The 26104-nt window shown below is 45.2% G+C and overlaps 1 pseudogene; it reads right to left on the bottom strand.

Annotated features, from left to right (window-relative positions):
* Positions 1 to 3629: 3629 nt before the first annotated feature.
* Positions 3630 to 26104, bottom strand: part of LOC141139193 (cytochrome P450 2K6-like) — a 75043-nt pseudogene continuing 52568 nt past the window's right edge.

Here is a 26104-nt window from a genome sequence, read left to right on the forward strand (position 1 = left end):
CTGTTTTCTAGCTGATCTAAAGCCACTTTTGACATAAAGGGACACTTTTTGGTTGCTATGGACAATCTCCAGTTTCCAGGTAGAAAGAACAGTATATATCATATAAAACTGCATGCAGGGCATGGGCCAAAGCACTGGGGACAAAAGGGATGTGAAATAATTTCATACAGTACTGTAAGTGTTATGGTTTTTACATTTTTTTAATTCGCCGCTAGGCTCCGCCCCCACGTGTCGCGCCACTCGCAGGGAACGGAGCCTGACACAGAAAGGCTTTGGAGGAGACACAGCCCACGGACACTGCGGGGGACACCCCAGTGTGTTTAAGAATGTGATCATAAATTATTGTATTCATTTATATGAGATTAGCACTAAGATTGTATATTGGGTAGCGCTATTTATACTCATGTTTATGTTTCCAATAGTTATCTATTGCAGAGCAATCCCAAATTAGGTTAATTAAACCCTCTTCAGCCCTCCTATTTCACACCTCTAACCTGTTCTGATTGAGGGAGGGCTGGCTCAGTGTCACACAATGCTAGAAGGTACACAAAAAGCTGCTGCAGTTGACAGCTGGGGCTCACAATTTCCTATCAAAACTACACACTAATGCTAAGATTCAACTTAATTGCATTGCACTGTATTCTACCAGAACCACAGTTCAGGTAAAATCCTTATTTAGTACTTTTCACTTTTGTGCACATTTGTTTTACAGTTGCTGTTGTCTGTCTACTTTGTTTTTTTTTTCTGCAAATAATTTTCTTTCACCTATTTTCTTATCTTTTCATTAAACAATATCGGAAAATCATTAAGCTCTTTCACTAAATACTCTCAACCAAAAAACTTTTACTCTTTGAAGAACGTTACAGTTTTTTTCTTCTAGAACAGGACACTTGGGAATGCTCTTATATAAAAGCTGGGATTTTTTAGGTGCCAGTAACTCAAGTCATAGTCACATGCTAAAATTCAGTCAATTTTATTAGGTATTTCAGGTTAATATGTAGACATGCTAAAAACATGGACTTAATGCCAAACATGGAATGACTTCTGTACAGAGTCATGGCGTCCTCGTCTTCATGATAGTGTGGCAACTCTTTAGTGTCCATTCCTCCCTATGGCAGAGCTTTCTTGGAATCTCTGGGCTACCCATTAGAGCTATCTGTGATCTGAAGACATATCTAGGAGATACATCACTAATCCTGGGCTTTTTTGAACAGACAAGTCCATGCTTTTTGGCGCTTGTTCCTTTGAATTCTGGTGTTGCTTGTTTGTGGCCTGGAGGTGGGACTGTCTCCAGCCTTGCCTGTAGATCTGCGCACTTTTCAGCATTTCTGATTGGTGTTGGAGAAAGGAATACATGCATCTCCCCTGACATTGCTAAATGTTCTTCTCTTATACAAATTTTGTTCCAAACCACACACATCCCCCGAATCCCTTGAAGAAGCCAATACAGGTCAAACACGTTGGGATGGGGTGAGTTTTCATACCTTGCTGTAACTGGATTTTCATTTTACTATCATTATCTGTCATATATATGATAATACATGCGAGAAGGAAACTCTACTATCAGGGGTGCTGGTTTAAGACTATCTGTAGGAACAACCACCTGTTTTTAAGGGTGTAGACCCCTAGTATGTCTTTTAATATTTTTGTAATAAAAAGCTTTTTTATCTTCAAAATTGTATTGACTTTTAATCTGAGAGGGGGTTTTTCAGCACCTTTTAAAGTCCCATTCATGATTGATATCTAGTGAATTCATTGCAGTTGCTTATCATGATGTAGAAATCCCGACATGTTTCACCATTTGACAGGTTTCCTCAGGGGATGTATGCTACCACACCTGGACAGGTAAATTAAATGTAAAGGTAAATAGATATACATAGAAATGGTACATTCAAGATCCACAGTTTGTATTCATGTAGTAGATTAGCAACTTAAAACAAAACCTGATCATATAGGAATATCAAAATCCATAAAAACATTCAAAACAGAGATTGTTAAAGGCCATCTTGCCAAAGTGAGAAATTAGCTGCATTTGACACTGAATCCATGGGAATTGTTCAAACAAGGATTAGCATCCAAATTACCAGGGAGAGGGGAGGAAAGATGGTGTCCCTCCCAGTAGGTCAGGGTAAAAGCTGTTACGCAGTTAGCCCCAGAAGGGATAATCAAGCAGACATGCTAGCTAAAAATTGGAGATAAATTACATAGGGTTTTTTTTAGTATTTCTTTTGCATATGTGAACAGGTAAGTCATGGTGAGAGTAACCTAACAATTGTAAGCATCTAAGAAACATAGGTAAAATACCTGTTCATATGACCTGCCCACAGGCCAAGCAATAATCCAAGCATAGAGATACCATTCAGGTGGAGATTCCCATCCACAGAATATCCCCAAAGGGAGTAAAGCAGCGTGCAGTAGTATACTGAGAGGGTAAAGCAATAGAGAAGGATATTTAACTCAATCAGTCTAGTTCAGCAGAAAGCAGAAAAGCCATCATGCCACAACACCATGCAGTGCATAGCTTACCTTACCATTAATACTGCAGACACCACTTGCCATAAACCTGCCTGCCACAGCCCCCCTCCAACACCGGGGCTCGCTTCAGATATGATGTAATGGCTTGGCATGGACACACCAACCCCAAAGTCGGGTGCATGCGCAGTTCTACTTAGGGCCTTTGCAGCCATCACTCGGACTCCTCTGCCAGGAGAGGAAGTAGGAGACTAGGATGCTACCCAGACCCATCTAGTGGCCAAAAAAGAGAAGGGTACCAATATCAAAACTACAGGAAAATCACAGTTGTTCACATCCACCCATAAGAAAAAAATATGAATATTGGAAGCAAAAAAAAATAAAAATGCCATGTTTAGTTAAAGTATGGTCAAGCAAAGTTCAACCAGTCTTATAGAGATTCTGTAAATTCTGCACCAGGCTGAAGCATTGGAGCAAAATGATAGGAAGTAATGAATATTGATGAGAAGGAAACTAAAGGTAGGATTTGAAACTTAGTCCTGAGGGTTTAGTAGCCTGTAAAGTGAAGATCCACTTAGTTTCCCATTGTAGTAGGAGACGATCAACATCTCCTCCCCTTTCGTGAATGGGTGCATGTTCTAATGCAAAGAAATGAATATGGGACAAATCAAAATTGTGGTACAGTCCTATATGTTGACTAATAGGTGCTTTGAGTCGCTTTTTGAATATGGGTGAAACATGATCTCAGACGCGTTGGAAGAAAGCACGCCGGGTCTTTCCAACATAGAACGCACCACAATCACATTGCATGAGATATACAACACCTACAGTCTGGCAATTAGCAAAGAATTGTGGTGTGTATATATGACCGTTGGGTAAAGTGATGGTATCAGTACATGAGAGAAAACAACGAAAACTGCACCTCCCACAGGGTGAGGTACCCTTTTTCCGTGTGAGCAATTGGTCTCTCACCTTCCACACATAGTGACTTTGCACCATGTTTAATTTAAAGATTTGGACCTCTTTGTTGACTCGTAAACCTAGTAATGATTCTGGTAGTAGAGGGATCAGTCTGTGTTTTCCCCTGGTGTATCATTTGAGATTTGTCACTATTTTTAACCAGATTGTATGCCTTCTTAAGAAAAGATCCCCTATAGTAACTTCTCTGCTGCAAACGATTTTGTAATGCTTTTTCCTCCCTTTCAAAATCGAGAGGATTAATACAATTAGGTATTGACTATAGGGGATACTGGAGATTAAGGTTGAGGATGCAAACTCTTTGCATGGAGAATTGTATTGCCCACTGAGGGCTTTTGAAATAAAGATGATCCAATACTTCCATCACTGTTGATGAAGATTGTAACATCCAAGAACGTAATTGATTTTTAATCATATGTACTTGTGAATTTGAGATAGAGATTCCAAAAGGTTAGGCATCATTTGTCCAGCTATACCGTAGTGTGACAACGGTCAGATAAAAATCCATTATTTGAAGCCACAATCATCTTTTACAAAGATCGGTGCTGGTAATGGACAGTCAGGTCTGCAGAAATAACAATCTAATAATAGTCTTGTAGTGATAAGAAGATATTTCACACCATTTGTTATGCAGACAATGCTGTCTTTCCTGTTGTGTGAATGAAGAACCACGCCATCATGATATCAGATTAACTTGGAGGAAGATCTTAGTTTCGGGGCATAGCACAGATGTCCTGAGGAAAAGGAGCATTTGTAGTCCCCATTACAGGAGTGAGATCCACAACAGTCCCAGCTGGAGCCTGGAAGGTGAAGTTTTGTAGCAGTGTGGTAAAGAAGAGGAACAGTTCCATTTTGGCCAAACTTTCCCCGGCACAACTTCTCTTACCTGAGAAAAAATAAATAAATACGATTTATTAAAAGAATTTCTGACTAACCCAAGCTTCAGAGTGTATACTTTATGCTGGACAAAATACGCATAAACACAAAATATAGGCAGCTGATCTCACATGAAATTCTTCATTTTTAATGTAAACTTGAGCTTGCACCATACCATACCACTAGGGATGAGCCGAACACCCCCCCGGTTCGGTTCGCACCAGAACCTGCGAACGGACCGAAAGTTCGCACGAACGTTAGAACCCCATTGACGTCTATGGGACTCGAACGTTTGAAATCAAAAGTGCTCATTTTAAAGGCTAATTTGCATGGTATTGTCCTAAAAAGGTTTTGGGGACCAGGGTCCTACCCCAGGGGACATGTATCAATGCAAAAAAAACTTTTAAAAACGGCCGTTTTTTCGGGAGCAGTGATTTTAATGATGATTAAAGTAAAAAAAAAAAAAGTGAAATATTCCTTTAAATATCGTACCTGAGGGGTGTCTATAGTATGCCTGTAAAGTGACGCGTGTTTCCCGTGTTTAGAACAGTCCCTGCACCAATTGTCATTTTTAAAGGAAAAAATCTCATTTAAAACTGCTTGCGGGTTTAATGTAATGTCGGGTCCTGGCAATATGGATGAAAATCAGTGAGACAAACGGCATGGGTACCCCCCAGTCCATTACCAGGCCCTTTGGGTCTTGTATGGATATTAAGGGGAACCCCGCACCCAAATTAAAATAAGGAAAGGTGTGGGGCCACCAGGCCCTATATACTCTGAACAGCAGTATACAGGCTGTAGGTTTGTTGTTAAGTAGAATCTCTTTGTAATTTTGAACGGGTACATTTTTAACGTGTTTAGCTCCAGCCAAAAAATCTTTTTTAAGCTTTTTGGAAAACATAGGGAAGGGTTATCACCTCTGTGACATTTGTTTTGCTGTCTTTCCTCCTCTTCAGAAGATTTCACCTCACTTTTTGTCCCAATGGATTGGAAAGCATCAGTGGAAAGGAGAAATGTTTTTCCCATATTAACTCTTACAGGAGAGAATTTCCCTTCCTAGGGGTAGATTTATTCTCACTTCCTGTTGTCTCCTTCCGTTTGCAAGTAGGAGTCATTTGTAAGTTAGTTGTTTGAAAGTAGGGTCCTGCCCTATATACTCAGCAGAAATTTGGGCCTTAGGTGTTGCTGTGGCCACAACACTGTAAGCCCTCACAGGGCTCTGCTGTGAAATATTAGATCAAGAATTGTAATTACATGCCCCTGTTGAACAGGAGCTGAAAAATTAGGCCTTAGGCACTGGTGCTGGTGCCACAACACTGCAACCCCTCACAGACACTCTAGTTGGAATGCAGGAACGAGCCCTGCTGCAAAGTATTGCATCAAAAATTGTAATTACACGCCCCTGTTAAACAGGGGCAGAAAAAATGGGCCTTAGGCACTGGTGCTGGTGCCACAACACTGCAACCCCTCACAGATACTCTAGTTGGAATGCAGGAACGAGCCCTGCTGCAAAGTATTACATCAAAAATTTTAATTACACGCCCCTGTTAAACAGGGGCTGAAAAATTGTGCCTTAGGCACTGGTGGTGGCGCCCAGAACCAAAAATGTTCTTACAAGCTATCAGCGTGATGATTGAGGAGGAAGAGGATAATTACTCAGGGATAGTCACTCAGCATCAGCATAGGCAGTCTTTGAAGGGATCTGAGATTTCAAAAAAAATTATTCGCTTACATCAGCATCAGGTGCTTGGTAGCTGGTGGTGATCCAAGACTCATTCATTTTTATGAAGGTCAGTCGATCGACCGAGTCAGTGGACAGACGCACCCTGTGATCGGTTACCACGCCTCCAGCAGCACTGAATGTGCGTTCCGAAAGAACGCTGGATGCAGGACAGGCCAGTAGCTCAATTGCATACTGTGCAAGCTCTGGCCAGTGATCCATCCTCAAGACCCAGTAACCCAGAGGATTTTCGGTGGGAAAGGTGTCCAAGTCTGATCTTGCCCCTAGGTATTCCTGCACCATGTAAAACAGACGCTGGCGATGGTTGCTGGAACCGATCATACCTTGGGGCTGCGGACCAAAAAATTGTCTGAACGCATCGGTCAGACGGCCACCTTCTCCACCGCTCCTTCTTTGACTGACCGAAGCCTCAGCAACACGTTGTCCAGAAACAGGAGTTTGTAACCTCCCAGTCTCTGGGAACGCGTTGCACAGACCTTTCTGCAAGGCCTCCCGAAGATGTTTCATCCTCTGCTCCCTCTGCGATGGCAAGATAAGGTCCGCAACCTTACCCTTGTAACGTGGATCAAGGAGGGTTGCCAGCCAGTATTGGTCCTTCTCCTTGATACCACGAATACGAGGATCCTTACGCAGGCTTTGCAGGATCAGGGAGGCCATGCAGCGTAGGTTTGCTGAGGCATTCGGTCCGGAGTCCTCTGGGTCACTAAGGACGACATGGTCCGCAGCCACCTCCTCCCAGCCACGTACAAGTCCATGTGTTTCTTGGGACTGATCCCTTAAAGACTGCTGCTGATGCTGAGTGCCAGGCTCCACCTCCATACTGACACAATCTTCCTCCTCCTCCTCCTCCTCTTCCTCCTCGTCCTCTTCCTGTGTGATCGGCGGGCACGCAGGAACACTGTCTGGATAAAGGGGGCCTTGAGAGCTAAGGAAGTCCTCCTCTTCCTGCCTCTGTTCTGCCTCAAGTGCCCTGTCCATTATTCCACGCAGCGTGTGCTCCAACAGGTGGACAAGGGGGACAGTGTCACTGATGCATGCACTGTCACTGCTCACCATCCTCGTGGCCTCCTCAAATGGTGACAGGACAGTGCATGCATCCCTAAACATGGCCCACTGGCGTGGGGAAAAAAAACCAAGCTCCCCTGACCCTGTCCTGGTGCCATAGTCGCACAGGTACTCATTGATGGCCCTCTGCTGCGTGTGCAGCCGCTGCAGCATGGCCAACGTTGAGTTCCACCTGGTGGGCATGTCACAGATTAGGCGGTTCTTGGGCAGGTTAAACTCCTTTTGGAGGTCCGTCAGCCGAGCACTGGCATTATATGACCGGCGGAAATGCACACAGACTTTCCTGGCCTGCCTCAGGACATCCTGTAAGCCCGGGTACCTGCCCAAGAACCGCTGCACCACCAAGTTAAGGACATGAGCCAAACAGGGCACATGGGTCATTTGTCCCTGTCGGAGGGCAGAGAGGAGGTTGGTGCCATTGTCGCAAACCACCATTCCTGCCTTAAGTTGGCGTGGCGTCAACCACCTCTGAACCTGCCCCTGCAGAGCTGACAGAACCTCTGCCCCAGTGTGGCTCCTGTCCCCCAAGCACACCAGCTCAAGCACCGCATGGCATCTTTTGGCCTGCGTACTTGCGTAGCCCCTTGAACGACTACGGAGCACCGCTGGTTCCAAGGAAGAGGCCATGGAGGAAGAAGAAGAGGAGGGGGTGGAGGAGAGAGGTGTGTCACAATCATTAGCATTTTGGAGGCGTGGTGGCGGAACAACCTCCAACACTACTGCACCTTGTCCTGCATCCTTCCCAGCTGCCAGCAGAGTCACCCAATGCGCCGTGAAACTTAGGTAACGTCCCTGTCCATGCCTGCTGGACCATGAGTCAGCGGTAATATGCACCTTACCGCTGACCGCCCTGTCCAGCGAGGCATGGACATTGCCTTCCACATGCTGGTAGAGAGCCGGAATCGCCTTCCGTGAGAAAAAGTGGCGTTTGGGTACCTAGCACTGAGGAACCGCACATTCCACAAACTCACGGAAGGGGGCAGAGTCTACCAACTGAAAAGGCAGCAGTTGAAGTGCTAGCAATTTTGCCAAGCTAGCATTCAAACGCTGGGCATGTGGATGGCTGGGAGCAAACTTCTTTCGGCAGTGCAGCAGCTGGGGCAGGGAAATTTGCCTGGTACAATCTGACGTCGGTGTACCAAAATCAGATTGCCCACAAGTACGTGGCTGTGACACACCTAATTCTACACCTTCATTCTTCTCAGTGCAGGTCTCAGAGAGGACTGAAGGTCTAGTGGGGTTGGAAATCTCAGCTGATGAGGACCAAGCAGAGGTCCTCTTTGTTCTTTGGTGTGGGCCTTTTAGATACGCTTGCCAACGAACTGCATGGCAGGTCAACATATGTCTGGTCAAGCATGTGGTACCCAAGCGGGAGATGTTTTGGCCAAGCGAGATACGCTTGAGACATATGTTGCAAATAGCAGCGGTGCGATCTGATGCACTCGTCTCAAAAAAGGCCCACACCAAAGAACTTTTTGAATAACGCGCAGAGACTGCAGCGCCCTGCACATGTGGAGCTTTGGGGTGTGATGCAGTCAATGTGCTGCCCTTAGGCTGGCCCCTGGAGGGCATCCTGCCTCGTTGGTGATGTGCCGCCTCCTCCTCCTCTCTCCTATCAGGCACCCACGTTGAGTCAGTGACTTCATCATCCCCTCCCTCCTCATCACTGGAGCAAACCTGGCAGTATGCTGCAGCAGGGGGAGCATGACTGCCAGATTGCTGTCCTTCTTGGGCACCCCCTCTGTCCGTGCTCGTGTTACTGCCTTCATCGAGCTCAGTATCATCATCAGAGCCTTCCAAACGCTGGGCATCCTCCTGGAGCATGTACCCAACACTGTGGTCAAACAGTTCGAGGGACTCCTCAGGAGGACATGGTGGGGCTAGGGAAGGAGTCACTGATGACATTGAGCCGAGGGAAGAGGCCGCTGCTTTGCCAGACAAAGTACCCTGGGCATGGGTGAGAGAGGATGAGGAGGATGAGGACGGCTTGGTCATCCACTCGACCAAGTCTTCCGCATGTTGCGGCTCAACATGGCCAGCTGCCGAAAAAAAGGCCAAGCGTGTCCCATGGCCACGTGCTGATGAGGATGCACCGTCTCCACGACCAGCACTAGACACAGAGCCTGCTTGCCCTCTCTTATTGGCTTGTGACTGTCTGCCTCTCCTTCTTGGCCTTCCAGACATACTAATGGCCTGTAGCTGCACTAAACTGGGATATATATATATATATATATATATATATATGTACTGATACTGCAGCTAGCAAAATCAACTGCCTGCCTGTAGTATGAGAACACCACCAACCTTCTACAGGTAGCTTTAGCTGAACACTGTGAGGTGGACGCACCCCACTAGCTTGTAGGTTTAGCTGAACACTGTGAGGTGGACGCACCCCACTAACTTGTAGGTTTAGCTGAACACTGTGAGCAGGACGCACCCCACTAACTTGTAGGTTTAGCTGAACACTGTGAGCAGGACGCACCCCACTAACTTGTAGGTTTAGCAGAACACTGTGAGCAGGACGCACTGCACTAACTGTAAATAGTCTAGCTGCCTGACTGTGGTACTAATAGGATCAAAAGAACACTAGTAATTTTCTTTAAAATACTGTAACAAGACAAGCCTGCCTGTCAGTAAGAAGATAACAGGAACGGATCTAGCTGAACACTGTGAGCAGGACGCACCCCACTAGCTTGTAGGTTTAACTGAACACTGTGAGGTGGACGCACCCCACTAACTTGTAGGTTTAGCTGAACACTGTGAGCAGGACGCACCCCACTAACTTGTAGGTTTAGCAGAACACTGTGAGCAGGACGCACTGCACTAACTGTAAATAGTCTAGCTGCCTGACTGTGGTACTAATAGGATCAAAAGAACACCAGTAATTTTCTTTAAAATACTGTAACAAGACAAGCCTGCCTGTCAGTAAGAAGATAACAGGAACGGATCTAGCTGAACACTGTGAGCAGGACGCACTGCACTAAATGTAAATAGTCTAGCTGCCTGACTGTGGTACTAATAGGATCAAAAGAACACCAGTAATTTTCTTCAAAATACTGTAACAAGACAAGCCTGCCTGTCAGTAGGAATATAACAGGAACGGATCTAGCTGAACACTGTGAGCAGGACGCACTGCACTAAATGTAAATAGTCTAGAAGATAACAGGAACGGATCTAGCTAAACTGAATACAGTGTATATATATATATATGCAACACCTGGGATGCATATATATACACAATACACTTTAAGTGCAGCTAACTGACTGACTGTCCTGCCTAATCTAGCTAACTCAAATGAAATGACACTGTCTCTATCTCTCTCTATTTCTCAGAACACCGGAACACACTGCACAGGGCCGCCGTGCAGGCGGCCTTATATAGTGTGGGGCATGTACTAAATCCCCTGAGCCATAATTGGCCAAAGCCTCCTTGGCTTTGGCCAATTATGGCTCTCTGTTAAGGCGGCGCTGTGATTGGCCAAGCATGCGGGTCATAGTGCATGCTTGGCCAATCATCAGCAAGCAATGCACTGCGATGCCGCAGTGAATTATGGGCCGTGACGCGCCACGCGAATTTGGCGCGAACGGCCCATATCGTTCGCAATTCGGCGAACGACCGAACAGCCGATGTTCGAGTCGAACATGGGTTCGACTCGAACACGAAGCTCATCCCTACATACCACCCACCTCAGTGCTGTTTCTTGGCCTAGGCTGACAAGGCCCAGGCCTAGGACAGCATTTTGCGGGGGGGGGGCAACAAAAAAAACCCCCTGCACAAAAAAAGCCCCCCGATCCCTCCTCCCAGCTCCCGCACCACCTCCCGCACAAATCCAGGCCCCGGTGGTCGGCTTGCTGGCTGTAGCACGGCAATTGCTAATATTATGGTGAGTGAACGGCGTACTTGGCCGGGGGGGAGCGACCGGTGCCCCCAATAAAACGTCCAGTTTCTGGTCAGACCAGGTGCATGTAATATAACTAGTGGAGGCGGCGTATTAGGCTCCACCTGCCCTCCTCCGTGCGGCATCTTTACCTTGCATCTTCTCCCTGGCCTGGTGGGGGGTCTGTCTGTGATGACGAGGAGGAGGAGAGAGAGAGGAGGATGACGGGAACCCCTAGGCGGCGGCCAGGACAGCAGCAGGTATAATCAATTACTATCAATTACCATTACAGTAATTTTGTAAGTCCTTATGTGCGGGTGTGCCAAACAGCCAGTCAATATAAAGTGCTTAGCATGGATTAAATGAATATACAGATCATATTGCAATGCAGTGTTCCATGCATGCTGCATGCATGCTCATTAAACAGTCCACACATTCAGTGAAAGTTCATGTACTTTGTTTAATAAGTTTGCATTGATTTCAGCATGCACAGAGCACTTTGCAGTACATGAACTTTCACTAAATGTGGATTGTTAAGCCTAGGTTCACACTTGTGCGATGCGGAAACCAGTGCAATTACAATGCTGGTTTCCGCATCGCATCTCTCCCGCAGGCAGTTCACACTGCGGGTGTCATTACATTGTTAATGACACCCCCAGATCAGTTCACAGATCGCAGTGCGAACTGTGAGAACACTAATGCAATCTGATTTCAGTGCGGAGGGGGGAAGTCCCAGCACTTTTTCTCCTGGGAATCTAATGCGAGTTCAGCCATACAATTGTATGGCTGAACTCGCATCTCACAGACATCGCATGTAATCTGCACCGCAGGTTGCACTGGTGGCCCCTGATGAGGCCCCTCTGATGGACACTGATGAGTGCTTGATATAGGTATTGAGTGAATGGTGTGTGATTGTGTGTGCTAATGTACAGAGATGAAGAGGTGGAGCTCTAAGAGGAAAAGGTGAAGCCGAAAAAGGAAGGGGTGTGGTTTACAGATGATAGGGCAGGTCTTAAACAGGCAGGGGCATGACCTTGACAGGAAGTGGTGGGTTGTATTTAAATTAGGGGGTGCAGGTTTAGGGGGTGCAGGTTTAGTCAGGCCTAGGGCAGCACAAAACCTATATACACCACTGACCCACCTCTTAAGCTTTCCTATTGGTCCTTTACTGAGATGACCAGCCAATAGAGAGGCTCAAAAGAGGGATTTAGGCCATGCTCAATTTTTACACTGAAGTTATAGTAGTGGCACATTGTCATTTTTACTGAAGGTAAAAAAGTTTTGTGTGTTTTTGACAGTTTACTTTTAGATATGTTTTAAATGTTCACAAGTCAATGGTACCCTGGGTCAAATAAGAGAATCATATGTGACACTGAATACTGTAGGCATCTCCAGTGTATGTGCTATCATAGGCAAGGTGTAACCATACCAGAACACTTCTTAAAAGGATGGCTAACCAAAGAATATGCTCAGATAGATGCCATGGGTTGAACAGCCATGCATTTAAACCAATGCTCAACAAGATGTTGGCTTTTGCAGGTTTCAGGTGTGTCATCCTTGTTTTACCTAGTAAGTAACTGAGTTGGAAAAAGCATGCAGCCAGTGAAGTGCAAAAATTCTGAACATCTGCCTTGTATAGTATATTTACTCTGCTGTCCCACTAGGTAGAGAAGACAAGACTTCAAAGACTGCACATTTAATAAACTGGTTAGGGGTGGCAGATACTATATTTTATTCATACAGATTCAGTCTACAGCAGTGGTTCTCAACCTCAGTCCTCAAATACCCCCAATGGGCCATGTTTTCAGGTTTTCCATTACTTTGCACAACTGCTTTAAATCAATATCAATGACATGGTATTCATAAGAGCTGTTTTATCTAAGGGAAGTCCCCAAAACATGGCCCGTTGGGGGTACGTGAGGACTGAGGTTGAGAACCACTGGTCTACAGTTCTGTCTGGAAAACTGTTTTAAATTACCAGCTGAGAAGGGTATAAATGCATCGTTCTTCTTGAAATTGCCATCAGCATCAAGAAAATGTTCTGTGTAAAACTCATCAGGCTTTGCGAAGTAAGCTTCGTCTTTCAATACAGAAGACAACAATGGCATAACTGTGGTTCCCTAGAAGAACGTTACAAATTACACAATTACAAACTAGACTTTCATTATTTTAAAACATACTGCACAGTATACAGAATTTCAAGATACATTATCAAAAGCTCAGTAAGTTGATGGAGGATCTTTGGTTTTTGATTTCTATTTAATTTGATCAGTTGAGTTGACTGATAAATTGAATGAACATATTGATATATGTAAAGGCACCATAGGGCAGATCGGGACTAGTGAAGAGGTAATGTAGTAAGAAGGTTGTCTTGGATGCCAATAGTTGTATGCTTTTGTGCTTTAGTAATGGCAATATGGTCCTGTCCGTTACTCATACCTCTCAACTTTCTGTGATGGAAATGAGGGACACCTATTACCAAAAGTATGTAGGCATGGGACACACACCCTTCCACGCCCCCCTTAAAGGAGAACTGTACAAAAAAATGATTGGTTAAACCCACAAGGGTTTAATTAACACTACTATACCTTTATATTGGCTTTTGGAATTTATAAACGCAGCAATTTAGAAATTAGATGAAAGGTTTAGCACTGGGAAGCACTTTTTTATTGTCAAAAAGTGCATTTTATATACAACTATATAGATCAGACCAAAATGAGACACATAATGAGGAAAGAGGGACAGAGGGACTTCGTTTCAAATCAGGGATGGTTCCTCAAAATCAGGGACAGTTAGGAGCTATGCAATTACTGTTTATATTTCTGTCTGTTAAAGTGATTGCAAAGTCACTATGTGACTTTACATGTATCCCCTCCGGGGCATGCTGCCATTCACTACAGTGGATTTGTTTTTTAAAAATGAAAAAGGCTAAATACCTTTTGTTAAACCGCAGCTATGCAGTCACGTGATCCCCATGTGCTGGCCGGTCCTGATCTATGGAGAGAAGTGGGAGGGGCCCGAGATTCCCCTGTGATGTCAGCCGGCCAGCACAGGGGAATCTTGGCTCCTCCCACTTCCCTCCATAGATTGGGACCGGCCAGCACAAGGGGATCATGTGACTGCACAGCTGCGGTGTGACAACTGATATTTAGCCTTGTCATAAATTTTTTTAAAAAAATCCACTGTAGTGAATGGCAGCATGCTTTGGAGGGGATACTTGCATATTAGCTGCATTTTGCAGCTGAATAGTGGCGGGAGGGGTGGACAGGAGAGCCACTCTCATGATGACAGGAAGGCAGGGGGAGAGGGGAGAGACTGATAGAGCACAGCAGTGGATGACGGACCACGGTAATTAGGGCTCAGCAGCCATGATTGCCGTGGTCAGCAGAGGCAGGGGGACACAGGAACTGGCAGGATCAACCAGGTTTTTTATAGGCTAGGAAGGGAAAAATGACATAGCACAAGCACTGTGCTATACAAGCATGCCTTAAAGGAACAGGATCTTATTTTTTTTTTTGGGTTACAACTTTAATTGTTTGTGTATTAATTTGCTTTTAAAGTATAACTAAAGGCAAAGCGCTTTTTTTTGTTTTAGATAGGGTGGAGAGGGATTAGAATGCTTGTCTCTTTTTTCTTTTTTGCTGTCTGTGTCCCTGTTAGGAAGATTCACCCTCTCTATTTGTCCTGTTTACCATTATCATTGAAAGTTAAAGTTAGAGAAAATCCCAAATTTTGGGTTGCCCCAGAAAAGTAATAGGAGGGGAAATCTTCCAACGGGGAAACTGGTTCTGGTGACCTGGGGGTTCCCAACGAATTCCCTTAATTTTCAGGGATTTCCTCTCACTTCCTGTTTGGCTATTGGACAGGAAGTGATGGGAAATCTCTGCAATGAGACATAAGTGGCCAGAAAAATCTCACAGGGGTCATAACCCTCTTTTGCTCTATCTAAAATGAAAAAAAGTTTTGCCTATAGTTCTACTTTGAGATTATTTGAAATCATGGAATCACCACAGAATTTTGCTTTTAAACAGAATTGTATGTTATATAACTAAATTTTCTCTTGTTTTTTCAAGAGTTTTGCTTGTATTTAATGAGTGCCTACGGAGCTCAAAAGATGCTTGCAATAGAAAACAGGCCTTTCTTTCTCGAACATCACGGGACACAGAGCCACAGTAATTACTGATGGGTTATATAGGTATCACTGGTGATTGGACACTGGCACACCCTATCAGGAAGTTCAACCCCCTATATAATCCCTCCCCCTTGCAGGGATACCTCAGTTTTTACGCCAGTGTCTTAGGTGATGGACGTGTAAAGATATCCTGTGCTGAGCTCCAAAAGGAATATCCTGATATCCTATACTGGGGCAAGCCAGGCGAACCGGATCCATTCAAAGTGCCCTTTTTAGGCCGAATTGGATAGTACCTGGGCCTCGTGTCCGAAGAAACAAGGTTTTACCCGTAACGCTTCTCTTTTTAGAGAGCTGGACCCCGCAGATCAGAAAATGGCTTTAAACTTCCTAATTTCTGGCGAGGTGCTTTACGGGCCCAGAACTGAAGGATCCCCCTATTCATAGGGGGCCCCAGTCTCTGACGGTTTTTTCAAACGGAGCCCACCGTGAGAGGTGAAGATTGGGTCTGTGTAAACTGAACCCTGCAGCTGGATAAGGTAAGAGGAGATTCCACAGAATTTTCTAATTCTAGTAGGTTTCTCCTTTAAGGTAAATGCATGCTATGCCTATTGTGACCACCGGGGGCTGCCAAGAGCACAAACCTTCACATGCTGACTGTCTGTCTCAGTGACTCATCACTGCATGTGTTTTCCTCACAGCGTATCAGGCCGGCTGCAAGGTAAGATGGAAGGGGGGATTTCTCATGTTTGAATGTTCCCCCCCAGGCTAGAAAGAAGCCACAGGGGTCTAGAAAGTGGTTATACCGCTCGGGCTCTGCTGCCTCAGGCCACCATCTTTGACTAGCTTCTCTCCCTCCTGCTCCTTCCCCACCCTTTCCTCTATATAAAATCATAGGAGAGTCGGCCAGCGCGGGAAGCGCTCGTTTTTTTCAAAACTCGAGGGGGGGGCGGTAGGGGGGGGGGGAATGTCAGCACAGAGTGCTTAGACTCCCACTCAGGCCAGCTGCAGGCTATTAAGGCACTCTGTACAGGTGCACTCAGCCTTCTGAGAGACACAATGCTGACGGTCGCATGTAAGGTGGGACACAGGCATTCTCCTAGGCAGCATTTACTGAAGTAACACCAGACTGAGCATTGGGTAGCAAGGCTTTTAGTCAGACTACATCGCTCAGCAGGCAGTGTTCATTTGTATACCTCACACCTTGTTGCTTTACACTATGGGTAGAAGAGGTTCAAGCACCCCAAGAACCAGAGACACTAGGGGATCTCGTTCAGGTTCTGAGGGCCCCCTGTCAGCAGCATCCTCCCCCCTCATGGGCCAGGGACGGCTAGCCAGGGAGAGCCATCGGGGTCAGGGGCTACACCTGCTTCTGGCACTTCAGCCCCTGTATATATTACACAAGAGGTTTTTTCCTCAACCATTAATGGTCTAGAGGAAAGATTAATGGCCATGATTACATCTTCACTCAGTAAAAGAAGACGCACTAGGCCTTCCTCTGTTCCCCAAGACCCTCAGACAGAGGAGCTCTGGGATAAAGGAGATGAATCCCTTTCAGAGGATCAGGATGGGACAGATGAATCCTCTTCGGAGGAATCAGGTGGAGAGGGACCCTCTGCGACTTCCCAAGAGGAGAAAGTCTTAGTGCAGATCCTCACTGGATTAGTCCGCTCCACATTTAAGTTGCCCCCACCTGAAAAGCTAAAGAATCCTCTTCTGCTTTGGGGTCACTGAAACCTTTCCAAGCAGCACAGGCTTTTCCTGTTCATAATTTACTTGAAAAGCTCATTTATTCTGAGTGGGATCACCCAGACAAACGTTTCTTTCCGCTAAAAAAGTTTTCAACACTTTATCCGATGGAAGAAACGTTTATTAAGATGTGGGGAATACCGGTTATTGATGCCGCCATTTCCTCCATAAATAATAGCCTGACTTGTCCTGTAGACAATGCTCAGATGTTCAGGGATCCTGTAGATAAAAGGATGGAATCCCTATTGAAGGATGTTTTCTCCTTAGCAGGATCAGTGGCCCAACCTGCAGTAGCAGCGTTCGGAGTCTGTCAATACTTAAGAGACCATGTTAAGCAGGTCATCAAAGTATTACCTGAACAGCAGGCCCAGGGGTTTGCTAACCTTCCAGCGGCCTTATGCTTTGTGGTTGACGCCATTAGAGATTCTATCGTGCAAACCTCCCGTCTTTCACTGGGGTTGGTGCATATACGTAGAATCCTATGGTTGAAAAATTGGTCAGCTGAAGCACCATGTAAGAAGCTACTGGCTGGGTTTCCATTTCGTGGTGCAAGGTTGTTTGGAGAGGACTTGGATAACTATATCAAGAGAATCTCTTGTGGGAAAAGCACTCTCTTACCTGTCAAGAAGAAGAGTAAGTGTCCCTCTTTCAAACGGACTCTTCCCCAGCGCCGGGGGCTTCAGCCTCCAGGCAGTCTCGAAGGCCGCCTCCATCGGGGTCCAGAGACAAGAGTCAACCCCAGGGACAAAAGAAGTCCTGGGGAAAGAAGCCTACTAGGCAAAACACTAAGACCTCTGCATGAGGGGGTGCCCCCGCTCACTCGAGTGGGGGGAAGACTGCGACAGTTCTCAGAGCTCTGGCAGGAGGATTTCCAGGACAGATGGGTAATCTCCACGGTAACCTTAGGGTACAAGCTGGAGTTTCAGGAATTCCCCTCTCCTCGGTTCCTCAGATCAGGCGTCCCCAGAGACCCAGAGAAGAAGCAGTCGCTCCTTCTAGCGTTAGAGCGACGTTTGTCGCAGGAGGTCATTATGATAGTTCCCGCAAAGGACCAGGGATTGGGCTTCTATTCCAACCTTTTTACGGTCCAAAAGCCAAATGGGGATGTCAGGCCCATTCTGGATTTAAGGGATCTGAACCGATTCCTAAGGATTCACTTCTTCCGTATGGAATCAATTCGAACAGTAGTTCCCACCCTGCAGGGAGGAGAATTTCTGGCATCGATAGACATCAGAGATGCATATCTGCATGTGCCAATTTTTCCTGCTCATCAGAAGTTTCTGTGCTTCGAGGTAGGAGGGCGCCATTTCCAGTTTGTGGCTCTGCCTTTCGGGATAGCCACTGCACCTCGAGTGTTCACAAAGATCTTGGCTCCTCCTCTAGCCAGATTAAGGGCTCAGGATATAGCTGTCATAGCATACCTAGACGACCTGCTCTTGATAGAGCGGTCGGTAGCCACTTTGAATGGAAACTTGAGGACCACAGTCAGGTATCTAGAACACCTGGATTGGATCTTCAACTTAGAAAAATCTTTCCTAAAACCAGTAAGAAGACTGGAGTATTTAGGTCTGATTATAGATACAAGCCAGGAGAAAATATTTCTACCCCAGGCAAAGATCGCTGCTTTAAGAGAGCTGATTCTGGCAGTAAGGACCAAGAAGGGTCCCTCTGTCCACCTTTGTATGAGGCTACTAGGGAAGATGGTGTCTTCATTCGAAGCAGTTCCCTATGCTCAGTTTCATTCAAGAATGCTGCAACACAGTATTCTGTCAACCTGGAACAAGAAGGTTCAGGCATTAGACTTTCCGATGCACCTGTCGCATGTGGTGCGTCAGAGCCTCAATTGGTGGCTCATACACGAAAACCTGCAGAAGGGGAAATCCTTTCTACCGGTTACCTGGACGGTGGTAACAACAGATGCCAGTCTGTCAGGTTGGGGAGCAGTTCTGGAACAGTCTGCGGTCCAAGGGGTATGGTCCAAGACAGAGAGGACCTTACCCATCAACATTCTGGAGATCCGGGCGATACATCTAGCTCTAAAAGCCTGGACTATCAGGCTACAGGGTTGTCCGGTCAGGATCCAGTCCGACAATGCCACAGCAGTGGCTTATGTCAATCATCAGGGAGGCACCCGGAGCCGAGCTGCTCAAAAGGAGGTGAACCAGATCTTAGTCTGGGCAGAGAGGCATGTGCCATGCATATCGGCAGTTTTCATTCCGGTAATAGAGAATTGGCAGGTGGACTATCTAAGTCGCCAGCAGATACTTCCAGGGGAATGGTCTCTGCATCCCGACGTCTTTTGGGCCATATGCCTAAGATGGGGGGTTCCAGATGTAGATCTCTTTGCATCCCGATTCAACAAAAAGATAGACAGATTCGTGGCAAGGACGAAAGATCCTCTTGCATGCGGGACGGATGCGTTGGTGATTCCGTGGCATTGGTTCTCACTGATTTACGCATTCCCGCCTATTCTGCTACTACCACGACTCCTTCGCAGGATCAGGCAGGAAAGGAAGTCGGTACTTCTGGTGGCCCCCGCTTGGCCCAGAAGGACTTGGTATGCAGAAATAGTAAGGATGACGGTGGGTTCTCCGTGGACCCTACCGGTACGCCCAGACCTGTTATCTCAAGGTCCAGTGTTCCATCCTACCTTACAAATGCTAAATTTGACGGTTTGGCTATTGAGACCCACATTCTGAAGAGTCGTGGGCTCTCAGGTCCTGTCATATCTACCTTGATCAATGCAAGGAAGCCAGCTTCCAGGATGATTTATCATAGAGTCTGGAAAGCTTATGTATCCTGGTGTGAATCCAGAGGTTGGCATACCAGGAAATATGTCATAGGTAGAATCCTTGATTTTCTACAATTAGGATTAGAGATGAAGCTGGCCTTGAGTACCATCAAGGGCCAGGTCTCTGCTTTATCAGTATTATTTCAGCGGCCACTTGCTTCGCATTCTTTAGTCCGAAGCTTTATGCAGGGGGTGATGCATCTTAATCCTCCGGTTAGGGCGCCCCTAAACCCCTGGGACTTGAACTTAGTCCTGGCTGTGTTATGCCCCGTACACACAGTCGGACTTTGTTCGGACATTCCGACAACAAAATCCTAGGATTTTTTCCGACGGATGTTGGCTCAAACTTGTCTTGCATACACACGGTCACACAAAGTTGTCGGAAAATCCGATCGTTTTAAACGTGGTGACGTAAAACATGTACGTCGGGACTATAAACGGGGCAGTAGCCAATAGCTTTCATCTCTTTATTTATTCTGAGCATGCGTGGCACTTTGTCCGTCGGATTTGTGTACACACAATCGGAATTTCCGACAACGGATTTTGTTGTCGGAAAATTTTATCTCCTGCTGTCCAACTTTGTGTGTCAGAAAATCCGATGGAAAATGTCCGATGGAGCCCACACACGGTCGGAATTTCCGACAATACGCTCCGATCGGACATTTTCCATCAGAAAATCCGACCGTGTGTAGGGGGCATTACAGAAACAGCCTTTTGAACCAATAAGTCAGATTCCTTTGGTCTTGTTGACAAGGAAGTTAATTTTTCTGGTGGCCATCTCTTCTGCTAGAAGAGTATTAGAATTAGCAGCTCTTTCCTGTAAGGAGCCTTATTTGATTATACACAAGGATAGAGTGGTACTACGCCCTCATCCTAGTTTTTTACTGAAGGTGGTTTCTGATTTTCATTTAAACCAAGACATTGTTCTACCTTCCTTTTTTCCAGATCCCTGTTCTCCGGAAGAGAGATCTCTACATTCGTTGGATGTAGTAAGAGCAGTTAAGGCCTATCTCGGGACAACTGCTCAGATCCCCAAGACGGATGTTTTGTTTGTGCTGCCAGAGGGTCCCAATACAGGACAGGCAGCGTCAAAAGCTACCATTTCTAAATGGATTTGACAATTGATCATTCAAGCTTACGGTTTGAAACAGAAGATTCCTCCGTTTCAGATCAGGGCACATTCCACAAGGGCTATTGGTGCTTCTTGGGCAGTGCATCACCGGGCCTCTATGGCTCAAATCTGCAAGGCCGCAACCTGGTCTTCAGTTCATACATTCACCAGATTCTATCAGGTGGATGTGAGAAGGCATGAGGATATCGCCTTTGGGCGTAGTGTGTTGCAGGCAGCGGTACAGGGTCCTCAGGTCTGATTGCACCCTACTTGGTCGTGGTTCCCCCCCCTCAGGTAGCATTGTTCTGGGACATCCCATCAGTAATTACTGTGGCTCTGTGTCCCGTGATGTTCGAGAAAGAAAATAGGATTTTTTAAAACAGCTTACCTGTAAAATCCTTTTCTTTTGAAGGACATCACGGGACACAGAGGTCCCGCCCCTCTTCTAATACACTATATTGCTTGGCTACAAAACTGAGGTATCCCTGCAAGGGGGAGGGATTATATAGGGGGTTGAACTTCCTGATAGGGTGTGCCAGTGTCCAATCACCAGTGATACCTATATAACCCATCAGTAATTACTGTGGCTCTGTGTCCCGTGATGTCCTTCGAAAGAAAAGGATTTTACAGGTAAGCTGTTTTAAAAAATCCTATTTTTTCTACAGAGCTAGGATTAAAGTGGTTGTAAACCCTTACAGACCACTTTTCCCTACAGGTAAGCTTATAATAAGGCTTACCTGTTGGTATTGGAAATATCTCCTAAACCTGCACAGTTTAGGAGATATTTACCATATACACTTGCGCCAGCATCATCGGCGCGTGCACACTTTAGAAAGGGTATGATTGTGCCCTTTCTATAAGGCCCGTATCGTGACTGTTGGCCCCATGCGCATGAGCGGGAGTGATGTCTTGCGACTCTGACCAGTCACAGGCCCCAGACGGAAGAGGGGTGAAGATGGATGCTTCCACCAGCGGGGACATTGTAGACATTGCGGGCTTCGTTTGCAGGTAGGTGGCATATAATGGACTAGCCCATTATGATTTTACTTTGCAGGGGAATAAAAAGGAAGTAAAACCCATCAGGGTTTACTTCCTCTTTAACCACTTCAGCCCCGGAAGGATTAACCCCTTTGGCGATACGGCACTGCGTCGCTTTAACTGACAATTGCGCGGTCGTGCGATGTTGTACCCAAACAAAATTGACGTCCTTTTTTTCCCACAAATAGATATTTCTTTTGGTGGTATTTGATCACCTCTGCATTTTTTATTTTTTGCGTTATAAACAAAAAAAGAGCGACAATTTTGAAAAAAAAAAGCAATATTTTTTACTTTTTGTTATAACAAATATCCCCAAAAAATATATAAAAAAACAAATTCCTGCCTCAGTTTAGGCCAATATGTAATCTTATAGATATTTTTGGTAAAAAAAATCGCAGTAAGCGTATATTGATCTGTTTGCACAAAAATTAGTGTCTACAAAATAGGGGATAGATTTATGGCATTTTTATTATTATTATTTTTTTTTAAATTAGTAATGGTGGCAATCTGCATTTTTATTGTGACTGCCACATTGCAGCAGACAGAGCAGACACTTTTGACATTATTTTGGGACCATTTACATTTATACAGCGATCAGTGCTATAAAAATGCACTGATTACTGTGTAAATGTCACTGGTAGGGAAGGGGTTAAACACTAAGGGGCGATCAAGGGGTTAAGTGTGTTCCCTCAGCGTGTTCTAACTGTAGGGGGATGGGCTCACTAGAACATGACAGAGATCACTGCTCCCGATCACTGGGAGCAGTAGATCCCTGTCGTGTTACTAGGCAGAACAGGGAAATGCCTTGTTTACATCTCCCTGTTCTGTCTCTCCATGCCACAATTGCGGGCCACTGCCGATGACGGAGTGACGTACAGGTACATCGTTTTGCGCACCCATGCCACTTTGCCAACGTATATCAGCGTGAGCCGGTCGGCAAGTGGTTAAAGTAATAATAAAGATGTAATTAATGATAGATATGCACTGCCACCTAGTGGTAAGTGAATAGAAATGCACACAATGATTGTGACACTAATGATGTATACATTTTTATAATTAGTACAAAAGATGCATTTTTTTTTTAAATAACATGTTATACTTACCTGCTCTGTGCAAAGGTTGTGCACAGAGCAGTCCTGATCCTCTTCTTTTTCGGTCTCCTGCTTGCAGTCCTGGCTCCTCCCTACTAGCCCCCAATAGCAAGCCGTTTGCTGTGGCACTCGAGCAGGCTCGACTCGAACCACACTCCTGTAAATGGACGTTGTCCATTTACACACACAGAGCAGGCCTCCCCCCCCCACTCTCTCCTTATTGGCTCACTGGCTGTAATTGACAGCAGCAGAAGCTAAGGGCTCCCGCTGCTGTGTGAGCCAATGAGGAGAGAGATACCCAGGAGAGCCGCTGCTCTCATGCACATCACTGAATCGAGATGGGGCTCAGGTAAATATTAGAGGGGGCAGCAACCAGAAGGTTTTTTACCTTAATGCATAGACATTAAAGCAAAAAAAAACTTCTCCCTTTAGAACCACTTTCAAGCTTTACTTTACAGCTTTAATTTTTTAATGCCCTCCAAACAGCTTAGGCTGGAATATTCACATTCCATCTGGATTCCTGACCTCATATAGTTCTCTCCACAAGATATCCTCAATCTTCCATGTTGAATGGCACCATGTTGAATGATACCTAGCATCACATGACCTCCTGAGGTGGCGTCACCATGGAATGCTGCATTCACAATAGAACGCTTTAGACAGCTGCATTGGTGTTATCATGTCAGTGATGCTCTCTGCATCAATGAGGACCCTGGTGAATATCAAAGAGGAGGACAATCCTGTATGTCAAGTGACCAGTCTACAGACTACTAACTTGCAGCCTCATGGACTCCTATAGGGCAGGTGGAGCCCCCATCTACATACCAATGGTTATAATGGGTGGGCACACCAGCACACTCAGCTTGCCCATCTCTGATAAGACTTAGACACAGAGGTAGAGGCTTTTTCCTTCTCAAAGCTCAATCCAAGAATTAAAAAAATATATATTTTTCTTCATTTAGAACCAATTCTTTGGAGCTCCACACTCTGCATTCATGAGAACTCTGTGCAGTTTTTAATCCTACACACACACATATTTTATTTGAATCACTCACCTTTGGAATGAAATAACCTCTGAATGTGATATCACAAGCCGTTGCATGTGGAGCATTAGTCGGGACGATGTCACCAAAACCTCACACACAACAGCATCTGTATAGGGCATGTGCTTCCTGTGCTCTATCTTAGGTTGAGCTGTGCCTATAACTTTTTCAATTTCTTTTTGCACTTTTTCTGTTGGATATTCAAAATTAAATCATCAGTATTGGTTTATATACTGACAATGTCTTCTTCAACAGTTTACTACATAATGACAGCTATCAGTGACAATAATAACTTCTTGACATAATTAATACACAACGAGCCAAACCAAACAAGAGGGGACTTGACAAGCCAGGGTGTTTTCCATACATATTCCCAAATGTATGAAACAAAGTCCTTTTTTTTTTTTTTTTAAGTGGTTGTGAGGTTCCCTGCATTAAAGTAAAAAATGTTTCAGTATGCGTATTGCCCCCTGGCCTCCCTTATACTTACCTAAACCGATCTTGTTCCAATGCGGTACCAGTCGGCCTGGTTCTCTCCTCTTCTACTCATTCTCATAGGCTTTGCTGTGATGCAGGCAGCATGGCTCAGGAGAGAGTCTGCAGGTGTGCCAAGATAGGAAGCGGCTTCCTATGTTGGCACACCAAGAAAAGGAAGATCCAGGAGTGCCGGTGTGGGACCTGAGAAGAGAAGGATCGGGGCTTCTCTGTGTAATACCACTGCACCGCAGGGGCAGCAAACGTTGATGAGGACAAAGGCCTCTTCCACACAACCCTAACTTGTTGGTTTTGGTGTTCTGTGGGTGGTGCCTATCTGAGTCTGAATGCCCCCTTTAACTTAAGCGGGCCACCACAACCCCCCACCCCCTTTTCCTCCAATTAGTGAGGGTGCATAGAACCCATTGTTTACTCATCAAAAAGCACACTATTTACTGGAGAGAGGAATGGCCCTTGGCCCCCCCCTGCCAGGACACTCTGGTCAGGCTGAGAGGGGGGACCGCTGCTGGTTTTCCAGTATGCTTGTCTGACAGAAGCTGGCCAAATGGCTTCTGTACGAACACCTAACATACACACGGACCAAATGTCGGCCGGCATTAGGCCCGTATGTACTAGGCATTACTCTTCTGGAGACAACCCAAAATGTGGGATTTTCTTTTACTTACACTTTAAATGATAAGGGTAAATAAGACAAACAGGGAGGGAGAATCTTCCTAATAGGGGCACTGAGAGCAATGAAAACTGTAAGAGGGACAATCTGCACTACCCTTATAATAAATCAACCATGTAAAATGTTACTTGAAAAAATAGCTACATTAAAGTGACAAAAAGGTGCTGCAATATAGAAACCTTGAATATTAGGTTTGAAAGCTACCTACAGTGGTAAATCAATAAATGGTAAATCATAAATGAAAATAAATAAATAATTTATAAATGAATAAATATTGAATGAATTGAACAGTCAATCATAGGGTTAAATAATGTCCTAATAGGAGGTGTTTTAGGGACAAATTCTTCTCTTGAAATAGTGCTGTCTTCACCATAAATTTTCACAGGTCAAGCAAAGGTAAAGATAAGCTGCTTACCAGATATGTTGGATCCCTACTACAGAGATGTTTCAAGGATCAGGATAATAAAAATCAGATATAGTATGTGGCGCTAATCTATCCTTAAATACCAAACTGCGGAAAAACGGATCACCAATGCTACACCACTCAGTGTGAGTACAATCGTCCTATTACCAAATACAGATATGTAGCAATAAGCCTTAAGACCACTCCAAAGACCGGAAAAAGCTCCGATTACTATCACAATATTAGCATATGACTTCTTACTTCCAAGTGCTCAGTGCTTATATCTTAAAATTGTCACAGTAAAGCCCCTGCATAACAATATTGACTTACGATTACATAAACTAGTAGAGTGCTTTGTGCAGAGTGCGACTCCTGATGCGATGAATAATACAAATAATGATAAGTGACACAGTGTGCAAAATAATCAAAAGTTGCATAATATGTGACTGAAAATACAGCCCAAAAATATTTTTAAAGTGCATAAAATTATGTATGGTTCCTCGTGCTGTGAAATGTAAAGTGTGCACTGCTCTTCTCTAAAATATAACAATAGTTGAAAAAAATTGTTGAAAAA

This window comes from Aquarana catesbeiana, linkage group LG04, assembly GCF_042186555.1.
Source record: "Aquarana catesbeiana isolate 2022-GZ linkage group LG04, ASM4218655v1, whole genome shotgun sequence".
Lineage (NCBI taxonomy): Eukaryota > Metazoa > Chordata > Amphibia > Anura > Ranidae > Aquarana > Aquarana catesbeiana.